This window comes from Macrobrachium rosenbergii, chromosome 21, assembly GCF_040412425.1.
Source record: "Macrobrachium rosenbergii isolate ZJJX-2024 chromosome 21, ASM4041242v1, whole genome shotgun sequence".
In the NCBI taxonomy this organism is placed as follows: domain Eukaryota; kingdom Metazoa; phylum Arthropoda; class Malacostraca; order Decapoda; family Palaemonidae; genus Macrobrachium; species Macrobrachium rosenbergii.
Window position 1 is genome coordinate 53,157,393 of NC_089761.1, and position 22,151 is coordinate 53,179,543.

The following is a 22,151-nucleotide window of genomic DNA, read 5'->3' on the forward strand; positions in this document are numbered from 1 at the left end:
ACCTAAGCTTACTGTCAAGCAAAGTTTTTTTTACTTCTAACTATGCCCAGAACTTGCAATAAGCTCATCTATTTGCTTATAAAACATTATATTTATAAAATACATTTAATAAAAAGAGAATCAGTTTGCATTTTAGTACATGTACCTTGAAAAACTTGGCGGTCGTAGGCACGTCGAACCTCATGTCAATCGATGAGATGCTTACTTTCCGGAGTAAGTTAGTGTCAATCTGCAAACGTCCACTGTCTGATATAAAGCATCAATCTGGTCTGCTTAAAGTACGCTGCAGGCACAGTTTTGCCTTACCCGTTCTCTCGACAAAGATTGAGATTTTAGACCTATTGCGTTTTCAGCAATCACAAAGTCCACGGTTGTCATCACCTCTTTCACGCACAACACTACGTCAAAAAACTTTGATAATCGCAGATAACCTTTAACATAAACCCGGTATTATCGATGTTAATATACAAACAAAATATAATAAACTGCTCTGGTAACACTTGACAACTGACCGACACTTGGGGTCAGATCCGGAAGGTAGATGAGATACCGGGTGACGTTTGAACGACATCGCCTTGCTCAACTAGTTGGTAAGGTGAAAGGGTATTCTTGCGCTCCGAACATGCTTGTGACAGAAAGCGTATACAGGAGAAGTTACACACAGAATACTGTCTCTCACTGTGTCATGTTTTGATATTCACGTACCTTTAATTATCTACAGGTTTTGTTTTTATTATTGATTAAATGGTAGCGTGTCTATTCTCCGGACTAGTTTGTTCAGCGTATTAGAATTTAAAGTGACAATCTGTCCACTTGAGTTTAGTTTAGTCCTTCTGTTCTCGTTGCTCCTTCGTGGTTGGTCGTCGGCCCCCGTGCTTGTATCCGTGTATTCAAAAACGTTTCTTGTTCTAATAGAAGTGTAAGATGTGCATACCTAATTTACGTGCTTTTCACTCAATCGGGAATAATCAAGAACGCTGGTAAGTTATCCCGATAACTGCTGTATTGCCTGTGTTTTACATTTTTCATTACCGCCCCTAACACCGAGTGACTACGGTCCTCAATGTTTGGTGTATGGAAATGCTAGTTGTTCCTAGACAAATACAAACCTTCGGTCTTTACATAGGGATTTAGCTTTGATGTTAAGACCTTCAGGTTTGTATGTTAGGAAAAATACAAATCCTTAAAAAATTTGATATTTGTTCCTACACAAATACAAACCTTCGGTCTTCACACACAAGCTAAATCGCTATGTAAAGACCTTCAGGTTTGTATGTTAGAAAATGTACAAGTCACTCTAAAAAATTACAGTTTTTATAGATCAATTTGAAATATTCAGTTAGTATGGGCCCTTACACATTTTGTATCCAATAAATGTCACGTGGCATTATTGCATGTATCATTAGCGATTGTTGTATTGTGTATATAATTGCAAATATGCAGGTAATTAAAACATGATTGCTATAGTTCATTGTTACTCAACAGGTTTCCTGAATAGGCCTAGGCTAGGCCTATATCTTGAAACTCAGTCCATATAATTTTTTTCGTAACTCCCGGGTTGGTGGTGAAAAACAGGTAATTTGCATTTCTGCTTGAGATTGCGTCCGACTTCATGTAGTCGATATTAGGCTTATGATAATTCTGCTACACCTCTGTCTTCACTCTTAGAGAGGTTCAGTTTCAGAAGCTGTTTGTTAAGCCTTTTGGTTTTCAGTGAGTTTTTATAGAGGGGTTGATATTCCTATGCCCTTCCCCATCATTCTTGCGCCATCACATCCTGTTGACTACCAGGTAAAAAGTCGCTGCTTCTGTCAGCAGGTCAGTGGAGCCTCAGCAGCCATAATGAAACGTGCCTCCAACATCCTGACGCTCTGAAATCGAAATCGGTCATTTTGCTGGTGGGGTGAGTGTTAGCCTAGACCACTTCAACACCGACTTTAGTCTCGATAAGCGACAAGAAGTTATTATGGCTATGAATAATGCATTTATTATGCCCCCCCCCCCCGCCTTCCTATTCTGGGTGGTGTTAGGAGGTGGGGACTTTAAATTTATCTTGAGACGAGCTCGCTAGCGCCCTGCCCACAGATGTAGAGTCTGCAGACAGCGTCTGGTATTTCTCTGATAGTCGTCTCATCCCTGAGCCCCCACACTTAACGTTGCTTCTGTCAACGGACGTAAAACGTGAGGTTTATAAGAGTATGACCACGAGAAAAGTTAAACAACATAGTGCATACCTTTTTTTTTCCATGCTCCAAGCATTCCCAAGTCAACTATATGCAAGAGAAAAGTGTCCTTAATCAGAAGTGTAACGTCAGATTTTAAGCCCGTTTTGTTTTTCGGTAAAACCGTATTTTCTTGGTAACTTTGTTTGTTGTATGTAATTTGTAGGGGGGTGGCACTATAAGGGTTACATTCTCCCTGTTGCTCAAGCAAGTCTTTAGTGTTTGGAAATTGCGTTGCTAGGCCCAGGCCAGGCGGGGAACTGGGATTAAGCCAGAAGTAATCCACCGACCTTACAGACATGAACCGTGCACTGCACTGCTCAGTCACGGTGCCCACTCTTGGCAGGTTTAACCTTCAGCTATCGATGTTCTCCCTTTTATCGTGGGTTCCTTATGGGGCTAGCGCCGTCAGCGCACCTCATGCGGTGCACTGTATAGGCATTACCTAAGGTTCTTTGCAGCGTTCCCTCGGCCCCTAGCTGCAACCCTTGTCATTCCTTTTACTGTACCTCTGTTCATATTCTCTAGCACCCTACTTTCCCCCCTCTCCTAACAATTGATTATTAGTACAACAGCGAGTTATTCCTCTTGTTACACCTTTCCCACCTTTTTACTGTTAATTTCGATTTCAGCGCTGAATGATTTTATAGGTACCAGGCTCACAGCGCTTGGCGTATGGCCTAAATCCTATATTCTATTCTATTGTGTTCTTTTTTTTTTTATCTTGGGTTCTCATAGAGTGAGAGGGAAAAACTCTTGATAACGGAAATTGAGATAATTCTCCAATTCGTTCTTTCCCATGAATCCATTTTAAGCTACTTACGCCCTTCCACCGCTAGGCAAATTGTGTCTGAAAATAAATAACCCTAATTTGCAAAGCGCAAATCTTTTATTTGACTTTCTTGTTGCGTTGTCATACTCGTGATTGGGAAAGTGCTTCTCTCTGCTTGTCTTTAGAGTTTGGCCGCCTGGGAAGATATGCAGAAGCAAGCTTTAACGCATTCTGTGAGGCAGAAAACTAAGTTTGCTCTGGCTATGATTTTATGACCTCCTGACGTAGGAACTACACACACACACAATATATATATGTATACATATGCATATATATATATTATATATATACATATGCATATATATATATATATATATATATATATATATATATATATATATATATATGTATTATCATATATGATTTATATACAACCATGAAGTTACAAATGTCGTTTCATATCCAATTCACGCTACTTCGGGAATAGATGGGGAATTATAAGTAATAAATGGATCGGTACTGCCGGGTCTCGATCCTTAGACACAATTACTTTCCAGTGACTTCAGTCGATCGTCTACCCACTGAGTATTCAAGAGACTGGAGTCGTTGGAAGGTAACTGAGTCAAGGGATTGAAACCCGGCAGTACCGATCCATTTATCACAATTCCCCTTCGATGATAATTCCCCATCGAGGATATTCCCGAAGTAGCGTGAATTGGATATTAGACGACAACTGTAGCTCCATGATTGTATATATAATATAGACTTTTTATCACATCACCGTGATTCATATACAGTCAGTAAGCTACAAACGTCCTTTAATATCCAATTTGCTCTACCTCGGAAATAATATATTTTCATAAATGTTAACGAAGGGGAATTTTTTTTAGTTGATAATAAGTACGCCGTCCCGTGGTTCGAGCCCACGGGACGGCGTACTTATTATCAACTAAAAAAAAAAAATTCCCCTTCGGTAACATATATGAAAATATATTATTTCGAGGTAGAGCGAATTGATATTAAAGGACGTTTGTAGCTTTACTGATTATATATATATATATATATATACATATATATATATAATATATATATATATATATATATATATATATATATATATATATATATATATATATATCGGACACATACATATGTGATTATGTTGGGATTAGCGAACACACTGGCAGCAGGGTTCGTTATTCTTTACAAGATTATTAGCTTCGTTATTCTTTACATGGGAATAATCGGGTTCGCAGCTCTAGACATGAACACTTCGGTACCAGACATTTGATCCCCCAGGGGCTAGTACTAAACAGGGCAAAATAAATATGAATTTTTACTCCCCAGGGGCTAGTTCTAAACACGGCGAAGCAGTGTAGATGAATCACTGCTTCGCCGTGTTTAGTACTAGCCCTCATGTGGAATTGGAGTTCTTAGGGCCAGCCCTAGGAGAGCTGTTAATCAGCTCAGTGGTCTGGTTAAACTAAGGTACTGTATACTTGACTTTGGACCGAAAACGGTTGGCCATTCTTTACATGGGGATCATTGGGTTCACCGTTCTTGACATGGAGATGTTGGGTTTGCTAATCTTGACATGATCCCATATATATATATATTTATATTTATATACATATACATAAATATAAATAAATATATATATATATATATATATATATATATATATATATATTTTATATATATAAATGTGTGTGTGTGGCGAAAGCCAGTGGGGCGGCAGCGTATTCAAATGAGTGAAATTTTAAATAAATGACATTTATGTAGCGTAATATGAATACAAACAAATCAGTCAATGTGGATCCGACATTTTTGTTTATTTTAGAAAAAAAATCGGATACATTACAATGAGCATTTTTTTCCTAGGTTTTATGGTTATGTATGAAGAAATTTCCTCGAGTTTTTTTGCCAGTGAATATATTACGTTCTCCATCCTTAACCTGTTTTGAGAACAATGTATTTTTATTCACCGAACTGAGAAAAAGTCATGTTGAAATTTTCATGCTGAGAACAGTTCGGTTGTAGTTTGTATTTAATTTCACCAGCCCCTTTCATTAATTTGCTTTCTTTGATTTTGGTAGTTTAAGATAATTATATAAATGTAGGAAAGGTGTAGTTATATGAAATACCTATGGTTCTGGTTTGTTAATAACAGAAGTATTTGAATATCGCAGAAAATTAATTAGGAATAAGATCCAATTTAAACAAGTGAGATGTTGATGGATTTCAACTTATCAAAATTTCCCGCTGTATGGAATCATTTGCCAAACAATTTTTAGCTAAATCGTCTATTTCTTTAACAGTTACCGGTGCGAAAGTAGTTGGAAGGTTCTATTGATAGTTGAAGATAGGAGTTCGGTTTGTCTCCCACCGCCTTAACTTGTCGCTTCGCGTTTTTCATTTATCGCAAGGTATCTTGTGCAGTGGTCGTGTCTGAGGATTTTCATCGCATGTTGTTGTATTATTGTTTTTGTGCTGTAAGATAGTTTGAATGCTTCAGGTTAATAGCGAATGCATGTTCCTAAATGACTGTGGTTTGAACAATTCAACATTTTATGGCTGGCTGTTTTGCTAAACCAGTGTAGGATATGCTTGCTTTACAACATAAGGTATATAAACCTCTGATAAGTTTTTCACCAAAGTAATGGACTTGAAGCATTAATGGTGTCTTTCGAAGTACTTCCGCAGTAACAACGGGCCCACAGTAGTTTCCTCTTCCCTCCCCCATCCCACGCCTCAAGTTTAGTTATTTTAAATATAAATGAGTTATTTAAAGTTTGTTACCCACATTGTAGGACCCAAATGAAATCCGTGCGAGCCTTGGGTATGTTGTAATTGTATTAAATTTTGTAGGATGTTTTATGAGCTATAATCGCACATTGTCCTATCGATGGGTGGGAGTCTGATGCTAGGCAGACACTAGACCTCCTCAAATCCAACTGCTGGTTAAAAAAAAAAAAAAAAAAAGATGCGGAGGGCCCATCCGCTCATGCGTCAGATATTCCCTTGGTTAATGTGTTCCTCCATAGACGTAAAATCATACTGTCAGAGGAATTGTATGGATAGTAACATTTTTGTTAAGTATACCTTAGTTTAACCAGACCACTGAGCTGATTAACAGCTCTCCTACGTGGCTAAGAACCAATTGGTTACCTAGCAACGGGACCTACAGCTTATTGTGGAATCCGAACCACATTATACCGAGAAATACATTTCTATCGCCAGAAATAAATTCCCCAAATTCTTTATTGGCCGGCTTAGAGTCGAACGGGGCCCAGCAGAGTGCTAGCCGAGTACGATATCGACTCATCCAATGAGGAACTTATTGTTAAGTATACCCCAGTTTAACCACACCACTGAGCTGATAACAGCTCTCCTAGGGCTGGCCCAAAGGATTAGACTTATTTTACGTGGCTAAGAACCAGTTGGTTACCTAGCAACGGGACCTACAGCTTATTGTGGAAATCCTAACCACATTATAACGAGAAATGAATTTCTGTCACCAGAAATAAATTCCTCTAATTCTTCAGTGGCCAGTCGGAGAATCGAATAGGGGCCCAGCAGAGTGCTGGCTGAGAACGGTACCCACCTGTCCTATGAGGAACTAAGAACTTATTGTAAAACGCTGTAAAAACAGATGAGCAAAAAGAAAGCGTTGCTGTAGTGTTTTTTTATATACGTTACAAATAAAGAATATCTTTGCTTTTATAAATATGGCAGGTTTTTAAAGTGTATGCTGCCCTTGAAGGAATGCTAAATTTTCCTGTATCCGGATATGATAGGCAAACCGACCAATGATAAACACCCGGAGAAAGCAGTGTGTAACAGTAAAGCTTTTCAACAGTGTTTATGTATTTATCCATGGAGAAAAATTGTTTTGCATTTACAAATAAATCTTTAAAAAATGTATGGTACGGGTAGGCTTACTATAAAGAGAGTCTGCAGAAATGTGATAAATTATCAAGTAGAATAAAATTTCATATATTAGAATATGAAATTAATAAATGGCATGTAAATACGAAGTTTGCTCCAGAACAAAATAAATCAACGAAATGACAAGCGCTAATGCATAGTCAGAAGTCAATATAAACACGAGTCGAGAGTACAATATATATATACGGGAGCGCCCAGGTTAGGCATCATGCATGCGCATTTTGATTCGTTTGCTGCATTGAATGGCATGAATTTTCTTTATTTTATATAGAACAGGTGACTGGAAATACTATCTTTTTGGCTAACCCAGTACGGTAAACGGTGAAACCTTTACGGCAGTGCAACTGTATTTACTAGCCGATCCCATATGCACTGTTTTTTTTTTTAGCCATACAAGTGCTGTTTATGTAACAGACCTTTTCATAGGAACATCCTAAAAACCACACCTCCCCTACAGTTATTTGCGTCTTTGTCTAGCCTAGCTAAACTCAGTCCTCCTCACCCCCTCCTCATTCTTCCTGTTGATTCTTCATTTAAACCCATCACAGCTTCCCACCCCTGCCCATGTCCTTTTATAAATTTTGACATACACTCTGCCACTTGCAAAGGCCAAATGTTGTCCATAAACCATTGCAAACCAATCCCTTCAAACTCTCCCTCAAAATAAAAATTACAAACCGTCAACCCTCAGCCCCACTATCTCTCAATTATAATCTTTAATCCATCAATTATAATCTTTAATCCATTAATTTATCAGTCTTGATTATCACACTTCCAGTGTGAAATGTCCAAACCAAACCCATACCCTTTAACAGTATCTTGATATTTAGTTCCCCCAAAACCTCTTCATGAAACCTTCCATATACACTTAATATTATTCCTGACTTTCTGAAACCAAACTTGACCCATCTTACCTTGTCCTTTTCCCTTTAGATTTACCTGCAGTTTTCCCAAGCTGTCATATTAAAACGATAGTAGACCAGAATAGTATATCTGAAAGAAGTTCTTTAAACAAACCACTTGTAAAGTTTTCTGGAATAAGGAAGAAAATTGGTACTTTAATCAAATTCACACAACGACCCAGATATCGCTAAAAATGAAACCGGAAAATTTTATGATACCCTTAATTTCCTTATGAAACGAAAGTAATTAATATAATTAATTAATTGTTTGCTCTTACAGATATACAAACCAGAGCCTCTCATGTAGGATTATTCCCTAAGCAAAAGCCAAAACAGTTGTTTAAACTTTGTTATAGAGATGGTTTGGAGATAGGCAGTTGAGTGGGGGAAACCCCAACTCACCTAACATAGGTCGCCAAGTGTTTCTTCAGCCACATTTTAGTTAAGAATTATTGCTGCATTTTGAATGATGAATCATCTTTTATCTATTTTTTTGTGTGTTTTTTAGTTAAACATGGATTTTAATAAGAACAGTGAACAGCAAACTGTGTGTAGGACAGAAGTGGGTGTTTGGCCTTTTTACTTCATTAGTATTAATGTAACCAGTTTGGTGTTCTGTAGTGGTTAGTTCAGTGAAGAGTGTGCTGTCTGGTATCCTTTGCAGTTGAGAGGTTTGTCAGCAGCACAGGGAGGTCAGAAGATGTGCAACAGTTTTTATTGAAGGGGATTACACCACTTTTAATACACCCATGAACCTTTTCACTTCCTTCCTCCCACACTTTCCTCTCACTCTTCCTACCTTTGTTTGTTCTATGACTTGCTTATTTGGTACATGCATGAGGGTAGGCAACCAGTCTGCGCTTTCAGGCAGCGCCAACCAGGTTTGCAGGTAGGGCCCCCCTTAGGCCCATGGTCATGGTTTGCCATCACCTACCCCTGCTTTGTTGGAAGCTTCTCTGGAATACTGATTCTGAGTGACCTGTCTTTTGTTGCTGTTTCCATTACCCCTTAATGGACGGGCATGATCATGTGAGGTATAATAAAAGTTTTGAGCGGAGCAGACCGCTTCAGGTGAGAATCAATTTTTCGCCATACAGTTTGAACAAGTTTTGTGTGAAAAATGTTCGAATCACTTAAATGAGCCATAAATGACTTAAGGCAACATTAGTATGATAGGGGGAGATCAGTGTGACTTGAAATTTCGTTGGGGAATATACTGCACCTCCCCATCCCATGATGTCTTTTTATATATTTGCTCATAAATGTACCTAGGGATTGCTGTTGGTTTTAGTTCTTGTCTTTTATGATAGTATGTCAGCTGCAATTGTAATTTTGCAAACTAAAGTACAAAGAAATATTAAAAAAACATGTATACCATTAGAAAAAATATGTTTACCTCACAAAAAGGTACTGCACATCCCCATCTCAGTACATTTCGGGAATATTTTACCATAAATATACTCGGAATTTGTTACTGACTTTAGTTATATCTGTTATGGTACTGTGTGAGCTGTAATTATAATTTTGCTGAAAATTTTTAAAATTATGAGAAAAAACATGTTTAATTTAGTAAAATTAGCATGATTTTAAGAGTGTCCTGGAAAAGAGGCCCCACATAGGGTTGGAAATATTCACTTGCAATTTCCCGTGGAAGGTATAGAGAATATTTTGAATTTTTTCTTATACGGTGTGCATTTGCATATCTTCCTCTTTCCATTGAAGTGATTTTTTTTAAAATTGGCCAACCTTAAAGTTTGCCCGGTTTAGGGATGTTCTTAATATATATTTTAGCTCTGTCTGTAGCAGTCATCTGGCCTATGGAGATAAACCTGCAGTATTTGACACTGGTCATATTCCACTGATGCTACTTTGTGCCTCGATGCAGCATCTGTAGCCAAATAAAGTACTTCATGAACCAAGGAAGGTTAAGAAAGCTGAAGGGTATGTATTCCTCCTTTTCCTCCATGTCTTCTTTCCTTTGGAAGAAAAGGAGGCCCCAGAAGCATTTTCACAAGAAGTACATCAGACTACAAGTGAGAACCTTCTTCAGCAGTTGGTGACATTTGCTCACCTGTGGATTGGATGTCTGCCAAATTTATACCAGGTTCTCTGGGCATTTTCATGGACCCATGTCTCCCCATTTCCTTCCAAGACACTTGGGTAGCTCCTCTTTGGCCCTATGATGTTTTGCTAGCTCTTCTGTCAGAGGTGATTAGAGATTCTCCTTTGGCCCACTCTTCTCTTTTAGCCTCATTTTAAGGCAGCCTCACTAATGTACTAATGTGTATCAAGAAGAGTGGAGTATCTTCCCTGATTGGTGTTATCGAAGAAGTCTCTCTCAGGTTGGCGCTACTTCTCAGCAGATAGCATATCTAATCATCTACCTTCATTGAGACAAGTTCTTCTCAGTCTCTGTGGTGAAGCTTAAAGGTCTGCTTTGAACCACCTCTTCCTATGAAAGGACGTGGACCTCTCTTCCTTGTTAGAGTTATCTGTGCTTATAGGAGCTTTGAACAGGTTTACCCGCTTCTTGGGCAGGATGTGATTTGTGTCCTATGCGGCCTAACTCAGGTGCCACAGAGCCCTTGAAAATGACTCAAATCAAGATCTTGCCATCAACTTGTTTTGCTGGCCTTAGCCTCAGTTTAACATGTTGATGAGTTACACAGCCTCATGTATCTTGTCTGGCTTACAAAGGGTTGGGGATTCCTGTTCTTACTGTTCAAGAGTTTGTGGCCAAAACTCAGAACCTGTCAGTTTCTGATGAAAGATATGAGAATTTCTTGATTCCCTTCCTCTGGGAATTTGTTAGTTGGGGAATGAGATTCTTTTGTGCCCACTACACGAACCCTGCTGCACTATCTACAGATCCGTGGAGTCTTCTTTCCTGAGGGACATGTGGTGGCTTCTCTCAACAGGTTATGTAGGCCCCAAGCCTCTCTCAGACTAAAAAGCTTTTCACCTAAGGAAACTCAGATGGCATAAGGCTGGAGGTTGAATGGCTGGGCAGATGGCTGTCTCCCTACATTCCTTGGTAAGGCAGCAGTCTGGTCAAGTATGTGCTGGTTGGGCCATGATGCAGGTAAACTTCACAATCACACATCCTGTCTTGGAGCTTCAGCTCATACTGTATTACTCCCTTCACTCCCCTTTAACAAGGGTGGCCCCACTGGCTAGGGGACAGATGTAAAGTTGTTATCTGAACCCATCAGTTTATGACTGACTTAAGATACACTCTGCCTCTAGACTTGTTCCACCCTATTGTTAGGGCAGCTCTTGAGTCTCCAAAAATTTTGTTTAGTGAGGGTATAGACATCTCACCTCTGGCTCAGGGCCCTGTAAATCTTGCATCTTTGTCAGATTGTATAGATGTTTACAAGAATCATTGATCCCTTGCTCATGATTATAAATCTGAACATAAAGCACAATGGTTTAAATTTCTTTAGGAACAAATACCAAATTATTGGTAATTTTTATTTTCCTAAGTACAATAGAACCTTGATTCACAAATTTAATCCGTTTCAGTTAGTATATTGGGACTGATTATTTGTAAACTGAAGCAAATACAGTATAAATAAAATTAATTGGTTCCACAAATAAAAATGAATTGAACATAACAGACAGATAAATTTAAGTGAATAGTTAACTTCACGTCCTTTATTGAGGACTCTTGTTAGGGTACGGAGGAAGGTGAGGAGTGGGATGAAGAGTTGGTAGGAGGAAAAGAGGTTATTATTTGCAAAGGATCCCTCTTCCATGAAAACTTCAGATAATGAACTTTTGGGGTACTGTACTCTCTCTTTTAACTTGCTCAGTAAGCATATCACACTAGCACTCTTGTTTGGTTTCTTATACATCCTTGCAAGATCAGCCACACACATGCTCTCTTCATGTTTAGCAATCATCTCAATTTTTTCAGATCTGTCATCATCCTCATGACTTTATTTTTACTTTTATCCTTACCATGAACGTTCTTGGGAGCCATGGTGGGTTACATATTAGTTAAGCAAACAAAATACAGTACGGAAGAATCGATAAAGTATTCACAGAGAATTCTGTGCAAATGTTCAGTGGGTGAGATAAGACCCTAAGCTGACCTAAGCCCCTTTTGTTTTCTACTCTTGCCTAGAGGAATGCGCAGCTGACTCTACATGTTTGAACAAGTGCTTCATACTCTTTGGTGAGCATTGTGACCCAGGATGAAATTTTGGAGTTGACAGGATTATTGGATTATTCATAATGCAAGGCATTCATATACTGTACTGAGGTTCCACTGTATGTTAACTGGAGCTCTCTACCCCTATCCTATCTCAACCAACCCACATAGTCCCTGTTGTCAGAGTTGAGTTGGGGTTTCCCCGTTATTACTAAGTTTCAGCAACCATTCCACTTAACTCTGTGGCAGTAAGGAGAGAGATACTATATTGTACACAATGGTGTGGAGATAAAAAAACTTTTCCCAGGATTTGACTAATTTTTATATGAAATGCAGATGGCAGTGTGGTAGCAAAAAGCTGATTAGCTATTTGGGCAGGAGCTAGTGTAGGTAACACAAGTAATGTATAAGCTTATCACTGGTGGCTAAACCTGGGTGTGGCAGCAAAGCTCAAAGCTTTGTAGGTCCCGCCCCCATCAAAAGTAACTAGAAAAAGAAATGTACAAAGTGATGGTGCTTTTATATCACTGTGGGTACATTACAAGTCATACAGTATATGCGACCATTCCGCATCCTTAGTAGGTTGGTGCCTTTCAGAATGCTAGTAAGGTACTAGTTCACCCTGGTGGCTAAACCTGGGTTTGACAGCAAAATGCAAAGCTATATAGGGCTTCCCCTTCAAAAGTAATAAAGACAGAGAAATATACAAGTGCTTATACATTGTGTATATTACAAGTGACGCAGCATGTACACATTACAGATAGCTTGAAATATGCATTACAAATATCTTGAATTATAATAACAGATGCAGCAGTTCCACATCCTTACTATCCAGTAGGGAGGTCTGCTGTCAGTGCACCTCATGCAGTGCACTGTAGATGTTACTAAAGGTTCTTTGCAGCATCCCTTTGCCCCTAGCTGCAATCCCTTTAATTTTTTTATGTCAGTTCATAGTCTTTCTTCCATCTTACTTTCTACCCTTTCCTACCAGTTGTTTCAGTGCACGTTTTCCTCCTATTACGCCTTTAAGACATTTTTGCTCCCAATTTTCCTTCCAGTGCTGAATGACCTCATAGGTCCCAGCACTTGGCTGTTGGCCTAAATTTTTATATTCCATTCCATTCCACATCCTTACTAGGTCGGTGCCTTTCAGGATGCTGATAAGGTACTAGGTCATTAAAGAGCAGAATTGTTTACAAATGAAAACAGAATATTGTCACACTGTGTTCCAAGTACCTGGTTATTACACAACTGATCACAGAACTCAAAAATTTACTCACTTCAGCCAGATACCTGAATTCTCATAACAATAAAAATTACGACTGAGTACTCTAAAGGTAACAGTGATCCCTTAAAAAGCTCATTAATCCTGTGAAAAATCAAACTAAGTTTATCAAAACAAGTGTGAGGTATCAACAGTTAAACAGGAAATATACTAGAGTAAAAGGGCGTCACTCCATCAAACAACTTTAACTGTTTCCCTGGTCTTAATTCACTTCGGCAAAACTGAAGGAACAAAACATGTTTATCACTTTGCCTTATGCACACAATTAATCCTATTCACTGGTGGTCAGTAAATGAAACACTGTTTTTAAAAGATTTTAAATACAAAAATTTATTTTTAAATTAAAAAAAGTTTAAGTATATCTTAGTTTTACCAGACCACTGAGCTGATTAACAGCTCTCCTAGGGCTGGCCCGAAGGATTAGACTTATTTTACGTGGCTAAGAACCAGTTGGTTACCTAGCAATGGGACCTACAGCTTATTGTGGAATAAATTCCTCAAATTCTTCATTAGCCGGCTGGAGACTCGAACTCAGGCCTAGCGAGTGCTAGGTGACAACTCTACTGACTCGTCCAATGAGGAACTAAATTCAAAATTTATAATTAGAATTCACAGTTAGAAAAAATTGACTATTACCTGAAAGCAGTACAAAATTTAATTCTTGGTTTAAATTATTAAACAAAACTAAATCACAAAACTTTATCAGGAAATCAAATTAATCAAGTAAAATTTAAATTATAAAGCATTACTCAAGATTTGAAAAAAGAATCATAGTAAATGAAAATTAAATTATGTAATGTTAAATTATCAAGAAATATTTAAAATGCTAAGTAAATAAATGTTAAATCACCAATATATAAAATGTAAAAAATCAAGAGATCGCAAACACAATAACGCAAAAATGCACAAAAGATTTATCAATAATAATTTCACTAAGGCAAAAGTTCCCTAATATATCTTGTTATACCATGGTAATAATAAGTAAAATTCACTTTGCCTTACACAAGCTTGTGAAAACTTTAACAAAATTGCAGCTGCTCGAGATTCACAAAACACACTTTTTTGTAGGGTGCCGTTACAACTTTTCCTATGTTCAGATCTCAAAAGCTAAGATAAACACCAGTGACCACAAATATCTTACGTTAAAATTTCTCTCTTTTGAAGAAAGAGAGGGAGAGAGAACCAACACTAACGGTTTCTGAAAGCAGAATGAGCAAACTTTAGGATTCCAGTGGGAAATGAAAAAACCAGACATCAGAACAATACGTGATCAGAGCAACGCAATCCTACAAAACATATAATCGATTGAGATGTGTGCATTTACTCTCAAAAAGGTGTATGTGACTCGGGCAAAAAATCATAAGGGACGAAGCTCTTAATGAAATCTCAACACGATCAAAACAGATGGCAGCTGGCAGACACAAACAGCACGCTTTCAAAACTAGACGAAGAACCAAAGTTGGTTTTCAGAACAGTATATGAAACATTGCGAAATCATTTGTCCTCTTCTCGTATGAGACAAAGACAAAGCTTTACCGAAATCTTAACATGACTCAATTGCTATTCCTTCGCTCATTAACTTGTTACTCTTGCAATAACAACTGAACCAAAACACAAGATACAAAATCACGAGTACAGAACACTTGTTGCTAGGGGACAAAATGTGTGATCACATACTACGTTACTATTAAAACGTATTACCAATTTTAAATTGCACTGTTAAGTTAAACAAATCACTAACACTTTAGAGGTGTGACATCACACTACACATGATATTTCAACAATTATTATTATTACACAACACATGATAAATAGAAGATTAATTATATAAAAACCATGAGATGATATACATATTAAAAGGCAATATCATGAAAATATTAAAATTACATCTACAGACATAGGATATAAATTGCACAAATGTTTCTCATCCTTACAGGGTAAATACCTTTTGAAATACTGATAAGGTACCTGGATGCAATTTATGTTATGCAAAGGAAATACAGTATGTATTTTAAACAGACCATTATAATTAGGATGTAACGTGCAACTGTTTTACACCCTCATTCTGGAGCAGGCTATTCAGGATAGCGATTTGGTACTAGGTTGCTGTTTACTCGAGATGAATTTTATCATAGAGTTAATGTCGGGGTTGGGTTTAATTACCAGACTTGGATAGGTTGAAGGTGGGGACGTTTGTTGGCGTCTAGGTAAGCTGGCTTTTTGCTGGCCAATGGAGACACAGTCCTCTTGTCCGTGTTGCTGTATCTTAAGTACGTTATCCTTAAGTTCAAAGGTGGGGTTGGAGCCCCTGTATGAGAGTAGTGGAGGCTTGTGAGGGTTGTTTCAGAAAAAATGGTTTTTATATAAGTAACTTACCAAGTAATTACATAACTATAGTTTCCTTTTGCACAGCAGCTTAAATTAAAAAATTCGCGGGTAACGCTCCAAAGTTTAGTGCAGGTGACTGGTCCCACCCACCAACGGGAATACCAGGAACTTCTTAGCAGACAACTTCATTATATTTCTGCCAATGCTAGAGTAAACACCGAGTGTCAATGGCAGCTTTGTTCTTAAATTTGCCAGTCGGAGACCGGATTTTGGAGATGTATTATCGCTGATCTCGTGTGACCTTCAGTCCTACAACTTTCAGGATCACTATTTTATTGTTTTGTTTTAAGGTGTGATTCAAGTTTATAATTTTTTACTACAGTAGCAAATTTGCAATCATTTGAGTAACTACCAGTAGCATAACTTACCGATTAAAGGTAACCATTGCATTCGCTGCTATCTTTACCGATTAGCATAATAAACATAAATATTGCATTTGCCATCGAACCAATAGTTTCGGTAATGAAATGCACATTTACAAGTCTCAATAATGTTTGATAAGAATTGAGGTATGTCTGTATAATGGTACTCTGGGTACTTCGACTGTTGTTGGTAAAGTTAACTTTCCTTTTCCGAGTCGCATAATAAATGTTAATATTGTGTTGGCTTCCGGACCGATACCTTCGGTAATGATGTGCATATCTGCAAGTCCCAAACAGTTTGTGATAGTAATTGAGATATGTCTGTATGACTTCTGTTCATCTGGTGCCAGCTCTCTCCCCGCATCAATTTGCTCTCCTTCTATTGGCCCTTGTTATTTTTCTCCACTTGCTCCCATGCCTGACTCTCTTGTTCCTTCGTGTGCCTTTGCCAGTCTTTTGTATGGGTTAACAGAAATTAACCAGGTGAATGTTAAGTGTTGTGCAGTGGAGGGGGTGATTATCCGGCCCGCCAGTTCTCCAAGGCCTAAGTCACTGTCATACTCCCCTAAACCTGGGAGAAGTCATAATGAAAGTTCAATGGAGGCTGGTGGGAAGTTCCTCAGGTAGTCGCACCCAAAGTCAAGCCTGTTACCAGTCCAAGGTGTCGACAGACAGCACCGGGAAGGCGTCTTACCGGATTGTAGTGAAGAGGATGGCTATCCAACTCCTTCGGATCTCCTAAACCCAGTCCCTGTCAGACTCCTCTAAACCTGGGAGGAGGCATACTGTCGGTCCTTGGGATTCCGAAGGGGTTTTGCCCTGGGTAGCTACCACTCAGTTGAGCCTGTTGTCTGCAGGTATCGACAGACAGCCATTGGAAAGGTGTCGATAGGGATGTGCATTCCCAGTGATACTCCAGTGGTGAATCTCAGCCATTAAAGAGGCACTGTCAGATGATTTTACGCTTCGCCTCTCTCCTGTAAACATCTCAGGGAGCAGAGTGTAATCCACAGTCTTCCTATAACTTCTGAGACAGTCTTCAGCATTTTGTCCCCTGAACTTCAAGTTGTGGAACGCCGATATTTTGGTATCAAAAGGACCAGCAATGTCCAAGCGTTCATCTTTATCTGAGTCCAATAGCAGCCAATAGCACCCGAGCGCCCATAGTGCCCAAGCACCCAATAGCACATTCAGGGCTCCCAGCACCAGCTCTCATATGTTTGGCACCAGTTTCTCTTTAGCTCGGCACCTGTTTCTTCTCAGAACATACGAGCGCAATTTCCAATTGAACGCCTAGCTCCAGTCATGTGGTTGTCACTAGTCTCTGATTACCGGGTGTCTATTCCACCTTCGCCTAAAAGTTCCAGATGAGCCAAGTTGCTCCTTGTGGCATCAGTTAGTGTCTCAGAGCACTGTCGTTTCTGGACAGACTTTTGTATATGAATTTATAAGCTTGTTAAAGAAAGCTATCACCTCTACAGGGATTCAGGAATCTGACTTTGATTTTAAGGGCAAGACAAGTGGTTTTTTGTCTTTTTTCCCCTCTTTGCTTAGATAGACTTAGTCTTCCAGGCTGAAGTTCATGTCAGTTTTTTTAAATAAAAGTCTTTCTTGACGGACATCAGGAGAAGGGGCTAACAAGATAGGAGACTCAAGTATTACCAAGAGACATTGCTTTGGCTGATCTCTTAATCCTGTCTTATGCAGATAGGGATGGTTGAGTTAGTTATTTGTTTTTTTCCACTCCTTCGTTGGGATCGCAAGAAGGGAGTTTAGGGCTCTTTTTTTTTTTTTTTCTACTGGGAGAAACATACAGTTGCTATCAGCCTTCTTTTCTTCACCTTCAGCCGTCTGCTAAGAGAATCGCAGCTACTTTCAGATGACATATATCTAATCCTCAAATCAATATCTTCCTCCTGAGTTTCCTTTGTTGAAAGACTTTTCATGGGCTCCAACAATGAACCCTTTTTTTCGTTTTGAGCTCCTGGCACCAGTTTTCTGGCGCTGTGTGACTCCTTTGCGCTGCAGCAATAGTGCCGATGAATGCCTAATTCTTTTTCACGATTTTTCGTTTTGAGCAGTGTGTTTTTGTTCACTCTTGGTTTTGTTCAAGGCCATTGTTATCCCATGGCCAGGCTTTTGTGTATGTTATGGACTTTCCAAGTTCCTATAAGCATGTCAGGTATTAGTTTTTAGCTAAGTATAGTTCTGCATATGTTGTCAGTCTGTACAAGGTGTCATTGAGTCCAAACCTTGCATTAAGAAGTCAATCCCGCCCTGATGGCCATGTTACTGTGACTGTCAAGTATCGGCAGGGTCAGCATCTAGTCTACTTAGTTGTCTGTGAGTCTGCTTAAGGTTCTACAAGTTTGTTCGTTTGCAGAGACCAGCCGAACAGCCCTGTCGTCCATTCCCCAGGGCAATTGGGTGGAGTTTCTAGGTTAGTAGGATACTTCATTTCATGTCCACGTACAGATTCCAAATAATATATCAGACCCGTCCTATGAGACAGGGTCTTCCAGTGCAGGAATTTAGGCTTCAACATCTATAGCATAAGGCTTCTCTCAAGCCCTTGCTCTGCTTACTTTTGTCTTCTTTTCTGACCATGAACTTCAGCCTGTCCCACAAGACCAATAGGGACAAGGAATCATATCCGGACTCCACTGCTTTTCCCCAAAGACCTGGTTTTTAGTCGGACCTATGGTAGTATCTGTCCAAATTTAGACTTACAGAAGAAGTCCCTCATCACGAGACTAGTCTTAGACTGTGTCTCACTCCTTGTTCTAGTAAAGGGAGCAGTCTTTGAACCGGGAAATTTCCGGGATGTGTCCCCGGGAGAACAAACTTTCATATATAGTATGCCAAAGAGCTGAAAGCCGTTAGCTTAAGTTAAAGTTAAGTATATCTTGGTTTAAACAGACCACAGAGCTGATTAACAGCTCTCCTAGGGATGGCCTGAAGGATTAGATTTATTTTACATGGCTAAGAACCAATTGGTTACCTAGCAACGGGACCTACAGCTTATTGTGGAATCCGAACCACATTATAGCAAAAAATTAATTTCTATCACCAGAAATAAATTCCTCTTATTCTTCATTGGTTGGTCGGAGATTCGAACTCGCGGCCAGCAGAGTGCTAGCTGAGAACAGAACCCACTTGCCCAACAAGGAACTTGGCTTCAGTTCTTCTCAACCCTCGCTCACTCCTAGACTGCGGTATTTCTTTAGACAAGACCACAGTTCTTACTTTTTTACATTAGCGCTTCGCCACCAAGCGACAAGAGGGTTTTTCTGCAGACGATAAATCGAGTTTTTTTCTAGTCCAACTAGAGTTTCTGGTGGATAAACAGAGTCAAAAGAAACTCACTCTTACTCCCGAGAGGACCTTGGATCCCCTGAACTGTCAGGTTATGTGCTTTTATGGGGCAGGCCGACCTTAACTGTCTGCCACCTTAAGGAATCTTCTAGTATGGGCAACAAACACCATACTGCAAGATCATTCCAACCTTGACCTCTAGGCTCTTCCACTTTGTTGACATGGTCAAGGAAGGGCTGAACTTTTTCAGGCGTAATTTTCCTCATAGCCCCATTCTGAACCATAATTTATGTTTTCCTGAATTGCTACAGTTGATTGGTGGACCCTGCAAGAATCCTTCCACTATTTGTTTCTTATCGAGCAACCTCACTTACGTGGACGGGCTTTGGGCTGTCCGTGTGCTTGTCAGGAAGATGGGGTTTTTTCAGAGGTGCTACAAGAGACATTTGAAAGAGCAGATGTCATCTAGCTCAGCCTACCATTTAAGTGAACAGTGTTCCGAATCTCTTGTCTCAGACTCAAAGTTTCTTCCTCTGAGACACTTATGACTCAATGACAGCATTGCGTTTTATATAAAATCTCTCATGTTCCTCCTTTTTAGGGGTATCGAGCTATGTTTGACTCAGTAACGCTGTTTGCTCATTTACCCTGGTTTTTTAACTGAGAACGAGGACCCTTCCATGACCTGGATCCGTTCTCTCTGTCTCTCTCAAGAAGTTACTGGAAGAGAAGACATTCTTGACAGCCGGGGACAGTGTTCCGGGCTCACAAGATCACCCTTCAGCCTGAGCCTTTACCTTGCCTGGCTTCAGCTCGCCTGGTGCCAGCTCTGCCCCGAGCTCCTAGGAGTGCCAGCCAGCTCCCGACTGATTAGTTATTTGATGGCCAGCTCAGCTGGTGTCACTACACCCTGGTGCCAAACAGTACACCCAACACCTGGCACCAGCTTCCAGTCGTCTGATGCCAAATCTCCCCACATCCTTGGGTCTGGGGAAGGGTAGGAAGTTATCTGTTCTGTTGGAGTTTTCAGGTATTACCTGAGCAGGATTGGAAGCACAGAGGACCAATCATAACCTTGAGTGTTCTGACAGGGACCCTTTTTCGCCCTCTGTCTAAGAACACATTGTTGTTGTTCTTCATGTATGGTCTTGGCCTATGAGACCATTCTTAGTTTCAGGAGAGCATTGGACCTACTTTTAAGTGAAAGCTAAAGACATCAGAACAACTTCTACCTCATTAGCCTTCATGCATGTACACCTCTTGCGTCCATCCTACAATCGACCTACTGGAAGTGTAATCGATTTTTGCTTCTCACCTCTTCATAAAAGTTTAAAGTGTTAAAATTTTTTGCAGTACCTTGGGATTATTAGTAACTGGCTTGGCATCGCAGAAGGAAGCATAGGATTTTCTACTACTATCTCTTCAGTTTTTAGAAAGGTGCCGAGTTTTGTGAGAGCTGTGGGGTACGATGTACCTGGAGCACCCATGGCTCTCAATGGATGGATTGTAGTCTTTATTTCAATGTAGGTGACAGTGTTATCTGGTTGTTTTTTAGTGTGGTACTGTGCCCAGGGCAAGGGCACTTTTGAAATTTTGCTAGCCTTCAGTTAGCTCCTTCTCTGCAAAACTTCCAGTTATGCTCTACTAGCCATTGAACTACTACTTGGCTGCAAGGCTACCACTTAGGTAGAGGTACTCCACGGCTTTACCGCCATGCCACTACAGGCTAAGTTGAGCACCAATCAGAGGCAATTTTCTACTGCAGGCTCTCTTAACTAATAAGGAACTACAAGCATGCATTGTATTCAATTCTAGCAACTTTTTCTATTTCAAATTCATTACATGACAATGTTTTGTAGTAGAATATGTCCATGTATCCCACCTCCTGTCAATGTGGGAATCAGCTATGTAATTACTTATTAAGATACTTATAAAAATGACATTTTTATGATAAAGTTTTATATATATGGACATATGGCATAAGCAGAAGTAGTTCTTAGTATTCCCATTGGTGGGTGGGACCAGTCACCGGCACTAAACTTTGAAGCGTTACCCACAAATTTTTTAATTTAAGCTGCTGTGCAAGAGGAAACTATATCTGTAATTACTTGGTTTACAGCTAAGTATATATAAAACTTTATTTTATTATAAAAATGTCATATTTCTGCAGGAAACCTGGGAAGTATTGTTTGTGTCCCTAGAGGTTTGAATGCACAGGGTGAGTTACAACAATTTTGCAGTCTTCAGGGCCCCCTTTGGGTTGGACATTGCCTTGTGAAGAGTTTGCCTTAGGCATAGATGGTTTTTTGCCAAACACCATTTCAGTGAGACAGGCATTGCATTCTTCTCTGGGAGTTATGCAAACTGTGAGGAGGACCTAGGGTAGTTGTGATTTCCAGCCTTGAGGGAGTGGTTGGTTCTTTCTGCCTTGGCATTGGTGGTATTTGGACCCACTAAATTGGCTGTGAAGATGTATCTGAACCCATTGTATGGGAATTGGGGGCCTACCATGCCAACATGGAGTAATCAAAATGGCAACTGGGTTTTAGAAATTCACTGATGTCAGACTCCTTGCGGCAGATTTATTTTACTTTTTTTTGTGCTTTAGGCCTTGTTTGCTCATGATCTGATGTACATTATTGCTTCTGGAATGAAACATAAATGTACATGAGATCAACATCTACAAATTTGCATCTTAGATATTTATAGTTAGAGATGAAATATCATCAGTGATAAAATAGTCTTGTGTGCTGTTATAATATATTTGATAATCATACGTAGGGTCAACTAAACTTTACTGA

General features: G+C 39.4%; 1 long non-coding RNA gene across 1 annotated transcript in view; it reads left to right on the forward strand.

Moving 5' to 3' along the window:
* Positions 1-843: 843 nt before the first annotated feature.
* The window catches only part of LOC136849612 (uncharacterized), a 60,187-nt gene continuing 38,879 nt past the window's right edge, over positions 844-22,151 (forward strand). The window contains exon 1 of the long non-coding RNA XR_010856342.1: positions 844-980. This is a non-coding gene — a long non-coding RNA (uncharacterized lncRNA). The remainder of the gene's footprint in view (positions 981-22,151) is intronic.